Source organism: Triturus cristatus, chromosome 1_1, assembly GCF_964204655.1.
Source record: "Triturus cristatus chromosome 1_1, aTriCri1.1, whole genome shotgun sequence".
Taxonomy (NCBI): Eukaryota; Metazoa; Chordata; class Amphibia; order Caudata; family Salamandridae; genus Triturus; species Triturus cristatus.
The window spans coordinates 225,483,912-225,496,473 of NC_140579.1; the positions used below are offsets into that span (position 1 = coordinate 225,483,912).

General features: G+C 42.5%; 1 protein-coding gene across 1 annotated transcript in view; it reads right to left on the bottom strand.

The window, feature by feature from the left end:
- SLC26A9 (solute carrier family 26 member 9) overlaps window positions 1-12,562 on the bottom strand; it is a 162,034-nt gene that overhangs the window by 67,949 nt on the left and 81,523 nt on the right. The window lies entirely within an intron of this gene.

Sequence of the window (12,562 nt, forward strand, 5' to 3'; positions counted from 1 at the left end):
TTCTGAAAAGGTATAAGAATTTAGGTAGGATCAGCATTTTAATCAGATTGCACCTGCCACCAATAGTTAAGTGTAGATTATCCAGTCTAATTAAGTCTTTTCTGGTGCACCCTATTAGTTGATCAAGGTTTATCTGTACAATTTTGTCTACCTTGGCGCTTCTATTGACACCTAGATAAGTAGCGTGTTCCACAACTCTATCGTCCTCCATCACCACTTTGTCATTTATAACTATTTGAGTTTTCCCCGCATTCAGTTTATAACCAGAAGTTTTACCGAATCGTGCTGCTTCCTCCTCAACCATCTTGATTGCCTCCTTGGGGTTGGTGGTAACTAAAGCTTTATCGTCTGCGTAAGCTAAGACTTTAGTTTCATAATTGTTGATCATAATAGATGGTACGCAAGGATGGCTATCGAGTTTGCGTATAAATTGGTCAATGTATATCGCAAATAAAAGAGGCGAGCAGGGACACCCCTGTCTAGTTCCCCTCGTGGTCATGAAATTCTCGGACATACTCCCGTTTATCACGACATTAGCTTTAGGATTGACATATAGTCCTTGGATAGCTTTAATAAATCCATTCGTTAGTCCCCGGTCTGACATTGCCGCCCATAGAAATTTCCAGGAGACCCTATCGAACGCCTTTTCTGCATCCAGAAGGATAAGGGCCATAGGGTCTCCTGTAGTTTCTGAATAGTCAAATAAAGAGATAACTCTTTGTATATGGTCACTTGTTGATCTGCCGGGAATAAATCCGTGTTGTCGGACTGAAACAATTTTATGAATTACAGGTGCTAATCGCCCTGCAAGGAGTTTGGAGTAAATTTTTGAGTCTCCATTAATCAAGGTTATTGGGCGATACGAGCCCATTTCCAGCGGATTTTTGTTTTTCTTCAGGAAGATCATAATTTTTGCTAGTGACCAAGACGGTGGTGGGTTTCCTCCCTGAAGTATGGACTTAAAAAGTTGTAGCATAATTGTTTTCATTTGTTCTGCAAATTCAAGAAAAAACTCTGTAGGGATTCCATCTGCGCCGGCTGCTTTACCAGCGGTCAGAGATCTCATGGATAATAATATTTCTTCCCAACTAACGGGAGAGTCCAATGAATCCTTATCTTCTTGTCCTAGGGGCTCAACCAGCTCTTTATCCAAATATTCTCTCGCATCCTCTTGCCCGCCTAACGGTTCCTCGTATAGTTCCTGATAAAACATTTGAAAGGCAGTTCTAATATCGTGTTCTTCTAGTCTCAATTCACCATTCCTGTCATTTATAGCTTTTATCATATTTCCCGTCGTCTCCTCCCTTGTACGAACAGCCAACTGGTGCCCTACTTTCTCGCTGAGTTCATAAGTTTTTTCTTTATAAGTCATAGCTTTAGTGATCGCTTTTTCCATAAAGATCTCAGAAATCTTATTTCTCGCGATTGCAACTTGCGTTAGTCCTTCAGTACCCTGACCTGTTTGCAAAGCTATAATCAAATCTGTTTCAGCTTTATTCAAAATCTGATATAAAGAGGCTAGTTGTTCTTTACCTTTCCTGTTAGTGCGTACAGAAAATTGCAATGTCTCCCCTCTGATGCCAGCCTTCATTGCATCCCAAACTACCTCAACAGGAGCACTGCCCATATTTATTTCTAAGAAAGATGGCAGCCACTCTCTCATATGAATACGATACTCCACATTTCTTAAGAAGGCTCTTTCAAATGTCCAAAGGTTTCTAGTACGTATAGTGCTGCTGCATGTAATATTCAGTTCTAGAGGGTTGTGATCGGATAATACCCTTGGGAGCTTTCTTATAGTACAGCTATCCCTAATGGATTTCGATAGAAGGATATAGTCTAGACGGGCATGTCGAGAATGGGGATAGGAAAAAAAAGTAAATCCTTGGTCCCCGGGGTGCCCCAACTGCCATCCATCCAGCAGGCCATGTCGTTCACACAAGTCTTGAAATGCTCTAAAGACTTTAGGTTTTCTCCCTTGATAGTTAAATCTCCAGGTAGGTGAAGGTTTAGGTCACCACACACAATAAGAGGCAAAGGCCAATGCACTAATTCATTAGAAATATTTAGAAGGGTATCAGGGTCATCCCCCAGATTCCCATAAATTGTACATAAGGTCACCGTATTCTGCCCATTATTGTATCGGCACTCAGTAATGGCCCATCTCCCAAGCTTGTCTGCAAGTGATCGACTAAATTGTAAGCCCCCACCTTTAGCAAGAGTGGCCACTCCCTTCGTGCGAGTGCCCTGAGTGGATGCAACTATTAGTTGAAACCCCAGAGATTTCAACAGATGTTGTTGGCCTCTTTCTATATGGGTTCTCTTGTAAACAAACTATATTGGTTTCCATAGCATGGAGACCTTCTGTTACGGTTTGTCTCTTTTTTACATCGTTGAGTCCACAAATATTAAAGGATGCGATTCGTAATCTAGCCATCTATGTTATAGATCTTACCTCGTGTAAAAACAATCATTGTTGTGTTTATCCACCATACTCTTCCTCCCTTGCCCATGATTATTTCTTTAAGTCCTACTAACATGTTTACTTCTTTTGAAATACTAAAGGTACTTTCTTCATTGATTGTCTTCCCTTGGTCTTCCCCCCATCCCTGCCCTTCCCTCCCTTCCCTCCCTACCACCTGCTTGCCTGCCCCTCCACCCCCCCCTTACCACCCGATGAGGCTTCCTGGGTCCTGGAGTACCCAGGTATGGGCGTCAGTATAATCAGTGCGCCTACGCTTGCCCCGTTGCCTGGTTATATAAACCCTGGACATATCGACTGGAAAACGGTATATGATTGTTGATCCGTTCATCCATTGCATTACATATTAAAGAACAATCCAAATATACCAAATATTAATATCATATTTGATTCCCAAGTTGTTCATATCCCATCCTCAACCCTTTTCCCAGGTGTGACCCCAAACATTAACAAGATCTACGTGGAGAGTCTTAGAGTTCTTTTTTTTTTCTGGCAATTAAGTCCCCCTTATTTGTCCTTATTTTGTTTCACTCTCTCCGATATTTCCCTTAGGTACGCCTCCGCCTGGATTTCACTTGAGAAACTTCGGGTTGATCCCCTGAAGGTAATTTTTAAACGTGCTGGATTTTGCAAAAAGACTGAAGCTCCGATTTGTTCAAAGGGGGTAAAAAGTTGTCTCATTCGCCATCTGCGTTCGACAGTTGCATGTGCAAAATCTGGTCTAACAAAAAACATAAAACCCTTATATTCTCTTTTACTAGTAGGTCTAGCCAGATTGTATATAGCTTCACGTAATGTAAAATTCCCGAAATTTACTAGCATGGCCCTCGGATATTGAGGCGGATTGTTCGAGCGTTTTGATAAAGTGAGAGGAAATCTATGGGCCCGTTGAATTTCTCTATCCATATCCCAAGAGCTGAGTTCCGGAAAGACAGACTTAAGAAGGTTGGCCACGAAGCCCCTTGAATCACTTCCTTCTACACCCTCGGGAATCCCTAGAAAGCGTAGATTGTTTCTCCTGGCTCGGTTTTCTCGGTCTTCAACCTTGGCCATTAAGTCTTTTAATCTATCATCTTGTTCCTTTACCTGGGATTTAAGCTTGCCCACATCAATTTCTAAATGTTCTGTACGTGCTTCAGCACAACTCATTCTATCAGAAATCTCCAGACAAGTATTCCCCACTTTATTAATAGCCCCCTCAAGTTTTTGAAAAGCCACATGGTTCCGATGACTATCTTTTTTAACATCTTTGTGAAAGATCTTGATTGAGTTGAGGACTTCCCTCAACGAGGGCTCTATAGGTGGTCCCATTCCGTCATCATAGTTCTTACGCATTTGCCCTCCTTCTTCTTCAGGTTCGACCATGATGTTCTGCCTCCATACAGATTCAGTTTTTGATTTTAAGTGGGAGCTCTTGCGAGTCGATTTAACTCAACTTGAGGTTTGCTCCGTATTGCTTCCTGGATCTGTTGTTTCCTCGTAAATTAGTTTAGACTGCCTCTTGTTTCTAGTTCTTTTCTTTTCATTCTTTTTATGCGGTGTAAAGTCTTGTCCTGATTCATTCATACTTTTTAGATCCATAAAGACCAATGCCTCCGGAATTGGTCTTTCGGATTCAGGATCTTCGCTTACTTCACTCTCGTCGCTTGACTCAATAGAAATGGAGACACCTGTTTCATATAAATCCGAGTCTGATTCTTCGGAGCTTACGTCGTTTGCTGATTGGGGGGTTTCCCCCAAAGGTTGTATTTGCATCTCTGAAAAAGCATGAGCGTGGTTCTCCATATCTGCCTTGCGTTTAAGGCGACTCTCGCTTTGATCCAATTTACTTGTGATAGCTCCATATCCATCAGTATCAGGGCATGTGTCCATTTTTGAATTTTGACTGGGACCCATAGTGAATTTATCCCCTACAGCTCCCTGTTCCATGTACGCTGTCGAGTCTGTATCGTCATAGGTACCTTCTTGCTTGTCTTGATGAGGCTTTGATTGCTGTGATTTCTCATTATTCGAGCCAATACATAACCCATCCTTGATGCGAGGGCTAAATAGATTGTCTATCCTGGGCTGTGAATCTATTGATTGACCAGATGATTTGGCCGCAGCCTTCAAGTTTTTAATAGTTTGCAGCCTTTTTGCCTTTTTCACTAGTAGCGCCAGGTTTTCCACATCTTCTGTTTTATTTCCGAGCGCTTTCTCCTTCCCTTTTCTTTTCCCCTGATCGTTATTTGCATTCTTTTCTGCATCACCGTTTTTGATTTTTATGTCTTGCTTTTTAGCTTTTACGTTGCCATCATGTTTCCCCTCATTGTTTTCCTTTGTCCTAGATCCCCTAGTTTCTGGTCGTCTTTGTGAGTCTCTCGCCATCTGTGGGCATAGTAGGTTTCTCGCACCTTTAATAATTCCCTGGCTCTCTGTCCTCTCTACTTTCGCCGACTTTTCCCACTGCTTCTCCAAGCTTTCTTGTGTCTCCGTGTCCTCAGACTGAGTAAGTTTTTGAGTATATATGAGTTGTGGCGCATGACTTGTGTCTTGGGGGGGTTGTAGATTCGAGGGGACCTGTGTGTCTAGTATAGCTTTTTCTTGGGTAGATTCCTTAGCCAATATGTCATTTGCCGGATTGGTCTTTTCCTTTCCCTGAATTCATGAGATCGGACATACCCGGGACTACTATCAGTGGAAATAGTATTATCCGTGAAATCAGCTGCCTTGGCTTCGATGATGGTTGTCTTAATATCTTTTGTCTACCCTTGTTAGGTTTCTCCCCTATACATGTATTCACAGAGCTATATGCTCTCGCTCTTTCTCGAGCTGTCCCACTTTCAGTTCCAATTCCAGATTTTGTTTCAATAATTAACCATCCCTTTACATTGCCATTCTTTCATCTGCCCATCCACCTATCCATTCACTCACCCATCCATCCACCCATCCATTTACTTTGCCATCCTTTCACCCACTCATTTATCCACACACACATTCATCCACCTACTAATTAATTCATACTTCCTTCTTTTCACCCTTTCTTCCGATATTCCTGCTTTCTTTCCCTGTTCTATAGTATATACCCAGCTGCCGTTTTTCCTTGACCCTGCTTGCTCTTCTTTTGAACTGTATTCCAGGGTTAATGATAAGATTTTGCCTGCCCAGTTGCAAAACAATGGTTCACAACGCCCCTGATGATAAATAGTAATGCTATTACAAACCATAGTATAAACCCATAGACACAGTTGAGACCTGAGTAAATATAGTATCATGCAGCAATGTCTTAATGGGTATCAACAGAAGGGTACAATTTAAGAATAAATCACTTAAACAAGAAACAACATGCAGTCCCAACTTTTTGGTAATAGCGGTTATATTTTCAAAAGAGGTACAGAAGTATGCCTCAAGGATTATAATGCAGCATCAGCCATGCTTATAGAATTGTGTAGTAAGTACAAGGTGATTGTGCTCGTGAAAACATATTTAAATGGCAAAAGTGAAACGTGTGAGAGAAAACGTAGAACAGTGTATTGGAAATACTTTGAAAGTTATTATGCATGAATCATTTGAATACAATATTGTTTATTCTGAGATCATGTCATAATCCGAGATCTACAATTTGCTGGTGCATGTCAATGGTGTTTTAACCTTCATGACTATTAGTCATCATCTGGACAAAATTGACACAAAGGATGATTGCTGCCTAAGGGAAAAGTGGAGAGAAGGTTTCACCCTTGTACAGAATGAAACTGGACCATACGTAATAGCGTAAGGGCCATGTTGTAAATACCCAAAAAGAATCCAGGGCACCTAAAGGAGGAATAAGAGAAGAGGGGCTAGTGTTAGCCACAACTACCATTACTCAGTCAGAGAAGCCCTTGATAATTTTTTAAGGAACCTCTAATACACTCACGTAAAGAAAATCCAACTGGTGGGATGCGTTTGACCTGGGAAAGATTTGCTGGTCACCAGGAAGGTAAGAATGAATCAACTATAGATGGCTTGGGTGGAAAGAATCACAGCACTCCCTGTCAGCAAAGGATTTAGTGAAGGAATCGCGTATGGTAGCTAAAACTGATTCTTCAGAGAGAGAACAGCAGAATTCCTGCCTTTCTGTACACAGTGTACTGTATGTGTCCCTGTAATAGTGCACTGTCAAGCAAACCACTCACCGGTGCTGTATGTCCCCAAGAGTGGAGGAACAATTGGGCCGCTTATTATTGTAAGCCGGTGTAAGGCAAGCAATTTAGCCTCATGGAAGTCACCGTTTGTAATCACAAATCAATCTAAATTATAAAATGAGTAATTAATGCTCATAGCACCAGGCGCTGGCTGCTCAAGAACTTGGAAGTTATCAATGCGGGCACTGACCTGGAAATCAACAAGCGGCATGCACGGTGCTGCGGTGGGTCCCAAACGAATCAGGTACGGCGCGCTGACGGGGAAAAAGCCAATTTAAAGCTGTCAAATTTTCTAGTTAGGCCGGGAGGGAAGCACAGCCAATTTACATATACACGGGTCTTTCCTAAATTTGCCTTCACTTTTACATGATGCCTTCTGACACACGTTTGCATCCGTGACAGTCTGGATTAGTTTTGTGGAATTATACTTGCTTACAGAATCAACTTGGCAAGAACACTATTATGCTACCTTAACGCCATGCACAAGGCTTATACATACGTTGTGCAGATTTGTTGTTTTTGTACATATGGCGACATAGCTATCTATAACAAACAAACAATGGCAGCCTGATCAAGATCATTTTGGCCCAAGGCAAGGATGCCTTTATTTAAAAATAAATATCCATTTCTGGGTGTTGGCAGAGGAGCGATTTGCTGTCATTGGCGAGGTCTCTACATGCTGATGCTTCAGCCCAGCAGCCCGCTTATAACTCAATGAGGGGTATCCAGCTCATGAACATGATGGGGACCAACATTTTTTCCCTTCAGGTAACGGGGGTTGGATCATCCAGTACGGGGATTCTTGGCAGAACACACACACGCCCTAGACACATAGGGGCCTATTTACAAGGAAGTGGTGGAGTGCTGTGTTAGCCTCCTTAACTCCCTCTCGCACCTGGCAACCAAGGTATGGAACAACCTCCCCCTGCACTTCAGAACCGCACTGTTGCTCCAGCAATTCAGAAGAGAACTAAAGACCTGGATGCTTGAATGATCAAACCTCCAGGCAGCAGTAAAGAGTTCCAGCGCCTCAAGACATGGGTGGTTTACTACACTTTATAAATGTGTAATTGGTGATTTGTTGTACATTTACAATTCATGATTATCGTAACATTGTGAAATTAGCACATCATGTGCATGTTAAAATAATGATTTGGTATATACAAAAAGAAAGAAAGCAGAAAGCAATTTGCAATTACAGAGATGAAAACATTTAGACAGTAGGAAGCAAAATGTAATTACAGAAATGAAAACATTTCATTGACAGATGGAATGTATACTTTTCATATTTTTTAAAGGGGAGAAGACAGTATGTGCAGGCAGAGTGTGGTTAGGACTGTGCAGGGATGTAGGTCCTGACTAAAAGGGAACCCAATGTATTCATCGTGATGCATCAGGGAACTAGAGGAGTTCAAGTGGAGACCATGCTATTCCATTTGTCCAGAGTGTTTAGACCATTCTGAATGGAATTGCAATGAGAAAAGCAGCGACACTCACATCTTAAGAGTAGTTGCAAAAGATCGCCACCGCATACAGAAAGAGAAGGTTGATGGATGTAAAATCATTCTCAGTGTGAATAAAGGTCTTTGAAATGGGAAACCAACTGGGTGTTTTCCACTTTGCGCTTGATTCTGCTTTAATGCTGTATGATGTGGGCATTGACCATCTGGGTTGTCTGCCCGATGTATGTCAGGTTGCAGGGGCACTGAATGACATAGATTAGATTGGTTGAGCGACAATTGCTAAATTGTCTCAAAGGATAGGTGTTGGTACCACTTCCAAAGTTTTTTGTGTTTAGAGTTTGCGCACACACCGTGCAATTTTGGTACTTAAAATGGCCAATCACCTGGGATAGTCCCCATGCTGTGGTGATGGACTGGTTGATTTTGGATTTAGGTGTCAACGTAATGGCATGGGATAAATGGTCACCTAGGTTACTCCCTCTAATATAGGAAAAGATTGGAGGTTCAGAAAAAATGGGCTGGGTGTGTAAAATACTCCAACTCTTCTTCATTATTTTGCTGATCTTATTGTTGGCCAGGCAAAAAGTGGACACAAAAGGTATCTGCTTGTTCAAAGTTCTTGTCTTCGGCGTAAGGAGGTTTTCTCTTGGGCAGTACCAAGCACGTTTGAGTAAGCTGGACACCAAGGATCTCAGATAGCCTTGTGAAACCAACTTTTCTTTAAGTACTGCTGCCTCCCTTTTTCCATTTGCAATTCCTGCAGATGCACAGGAATTGACCATAGGGAAACCCATCTCTTAGGCCCCTGGGATGGTTGCTGGTGTACAGTAACAATGTGTATTTTTTCAAAGTAGGGAAGCACCTATTTTACTTTCCTGGACTTGTAGTGAGAGGTCCAAGGAGGGGAGGTCATTGCGTTTTGCTTTAAAGGCAAATTTGAGATGGGATTGGGTAGTACTTGGCCAGTTGACAAAAGCCTGAGGGAGTCTTCTTTGCCATTTCAAATGAGCAGGATGTCGGCTATATAGCAACGCCAGAATGTGATCTGGTTATGGAACGGGTTGTCATTTGAGAGTATTGTTTTTTCTCCAGATTTTTGACACACAAAATTGCAAAATAAGGGGTAAAGCAAGCGCCCATCGAAACGCCCTTCTTCTGAAGATAGAAGGTATCTTTGTATAGGAAGTAGTTATGTAGCAGAGCTATCTGTAAGAGTTCCATAATTAAGTCAGTGGGTATGCGTGTGACTTTGGGTCTAGTATCCCAAGCCTCCTGAGCTGTCCCGGCTCACAATCAGTCCCCCCCAGGGCACCATGAGCACAACTGTCTCACTCAGAGCCAGTAATCTAGTTTTGTTACCATGGACTGCACTCTGCTTTAAATTGGCTTTTTCCCCGCGACACGCCGTACCTGATTAGTTTGTAACCCTCCGCAGAAACAAGCACACCGCTTGTTGATATTCAGGTCTTTGCCAGCCTTGATACCTTTCCAGTTCGTGAGCAGCCAGTGCCTTGTGCCATGAGCATTAATTACTGATTTTTTTATTTAGGTTGATTCGTGATTACAACTGGCAACTTCTACAAGGCAAATTTGTATGCCTCACAGTGGCTTACAATTATAAGTAGGCCCAATCCTTCCTCAACTCCCCGGGACATACTCACAATGCCGGTGAGTGGTTTGCTTGACAGTGCACTATTGCATTGACACACACAGTATACAGTGTACTGACCGCAAGGAATTCTAGTCCTCTCTATCTGACAAATCCGTTTTGGCTACCATACCATATGTGATTCCTTCAATTAACCCTTCACTGACATAGAGTGCTGTGATTCTTTCTAACCATACCATCTATTGTGGATTCATTCTTACCTTCCAGGTGACCAGTAGTGCTCTCCCAGGTCAAACGCATGTACACACACCAGTGGGATTTTCTCTCTGTGAGTGTATTAGCGGTTCCTTAAATAACTATCTAGGGCTACTCTGACTGAGTAATGCTATTTGTGGCTAATACTAGCCTCTCTTCCCTTATTCCTCCCTTTAGGTGCCATGGACTCTTCTCAGGTACCTACAACACGGCCCATACGCTATTACACTTTGGTCCAACTTCATTCTGTTCCAGGATTAAACCTTCTCTCCGCTTTTCCCTTAGGCAGCAATCATCCTTTGTGTCAATATTGTCCTGATGATGACCTCTAGTCATGAAGGTCGAAACACTGCCGAAATGTACCAGCAAATTTTGAATATCTAATTATGACATGATCTCGTATAAACAATATTGTATTCCAATGATTCATGTATAATAACTTCCAAAGTAATTCCAATACGATGTTTTTAGGTTTACTCTCACATGTTTCACTTGTGCCGTTAAATATTTTTTCACAAGGAGAATGTGTTCACCTTGCACTTAGTACACAATTCTAAAGGCTGCCTGGCTGATGCTGCATTATAATCCTTGAAGCATATTTATGTGCCTCTTTTGAAAATATAATCGCATTTACCAAAAATTTGGGACTACATGTTGTTTCTTGAAAAATTTATTTATTCTTAAATCGTGCCCTTCTATTAACACCCATTGAGACATTGTTGCATGAGACGATAAATATTAAAGAGGAATACATTGAATTGTTATTACTTGTAAAAAATGGCAAAGGCTGTGATGGAAGCCTGAAAGGCATATCTGATCTCCATCGCACCATTCACATTCACTATTCTTGTCCCCTTGAAGGGACAGGGATCACACAATGTCAGTAGCGCTGTTATTTAGACATCTGGGAGTGCATGCAGTGGTCCTTCAGACCACACTCTACACCTCTCAATTTCTACAGCATGGAGGAGCGGAGTGAAAATATCAAATTTTGACAGCTTCCACTTTGTTTTGGTAACGAGGTAAGGCAAGCACTAACCATTTGCTCTTTGACCACAAACATGGTTACCAAGTATTTGTGCCTACCATTGTGAACTGCAAGGGATTAGAAACACCCCTTGGCTGCCCTCTTTCTCTTGTGACTCGCAAGGGTTTGCAAGCGTGCCTTGTGATTCATAATGCATATGAGGAATCGCAATGCACTTTTGTGCATTGTGAATTGCCTTTACAAAGTTATCTGCACTGGCTTTGTGAATTGAAAGTAATTTGTGCTTGAGGTCCATGTTCTGTTATGTTTCTGTGTATTTGAATAGAACACTTCATTGCATAGCCTTGTAATACTGTCTGGAGGGTACCCACCTGTTCAGATCAAATTCTAATTTGAGGATTGTTGTTACCCTCTCCAGTGTATGTAAGTCTCCATTCCTGTCAGTGTTTCTCTGTTCCATATTCTTTGTGCCGACGTCACAGTGTAGGTGCTTCCCTATCCCAATATTTTCTTTACTTCCCCTTTTTCCACGTCTGTGCTTCTATGTCCCCTGTCTTTGCATCACCATCCCCAATATCCATGTTTTCTTGTTCCAAACTTTATGTTACCCTGGCTGATGGGGCGCCTTTCCCTATTGCACGGTTTTTATATCTCTGTCCTATTGCCTGTTTCTTCCCGATCTAGTGCTTCCCTGTCATGGTCTCCCCGGCCCTCTCCTTTTACAGTATCTCCCAGTGTCTGTGTAGCCCTGTCACAATGTCTGTGTAGCCCTGTCCGAGTTTCTGTGTACTCTGCCACTGTGTCTCTATCTCCCTGTATCACTGCCGGTATCTCTGTGTATCCCAGCCTCAAGTGCCTCTGCTTCTTTGTCTCCCTTTCACAGTGCCACTGTCTCTGTTTTCCAGTTCCTTTGATTGTTTCCATGTCCCCTTGTACCTGTGTCTCCCTGTATCCATCTCCATGTCACCGCGTTTGTGCTCCCCGGACCTTATGTGTGCATGTCCCTGTGTCTTTGCATGTCTGTGTCTCACTGTCCCACAGACTCCATATTCTAGTATTTTCTTGTTCCAGTGTTCATCTGTTCCGGTGTTCTCTGATGTAGTGTCTTACTGTCCCAGTATATGTGTCTCCCCGTTCCTCTCCCTGTGACTTCCTGTCCCCATGCCTCCCTTTCCAGACAGTGGGTCTTCCTGTTGACATGTCTCTGGCTCCCATTTTCCCATGTTGGTGCACCTCTGGCCCGTGTCAGTATCACCTGCCCCTTGTCACAATGTCCATCTAGCCCTCTCCTTGCCACACTGCCCTTCTCTCGTGTCTGTCTCCCTGTCCCACTGTTCTTGGCGGTGTCTCCCTGCCTCTACGAATTCCTTACTGCGTTTGTGAACTGGCCCCATTGCTTCTCAAAGCAGTGGTAAAAATGGATGCTATTTCTTGCTGACTCGCAATTATGCTTCCTTGTTTTTGTTGCAAATAGACATCATTTTGCCATGTGCAATTCTTTCTTTAGATTGAAAGACAATTCTTTTCCCAAGAGACTCACTAAATTAAAGGGTTTTGCATGCACTTCTACCGGTTAATTTCAAAATCTTGATAGTGGACCCA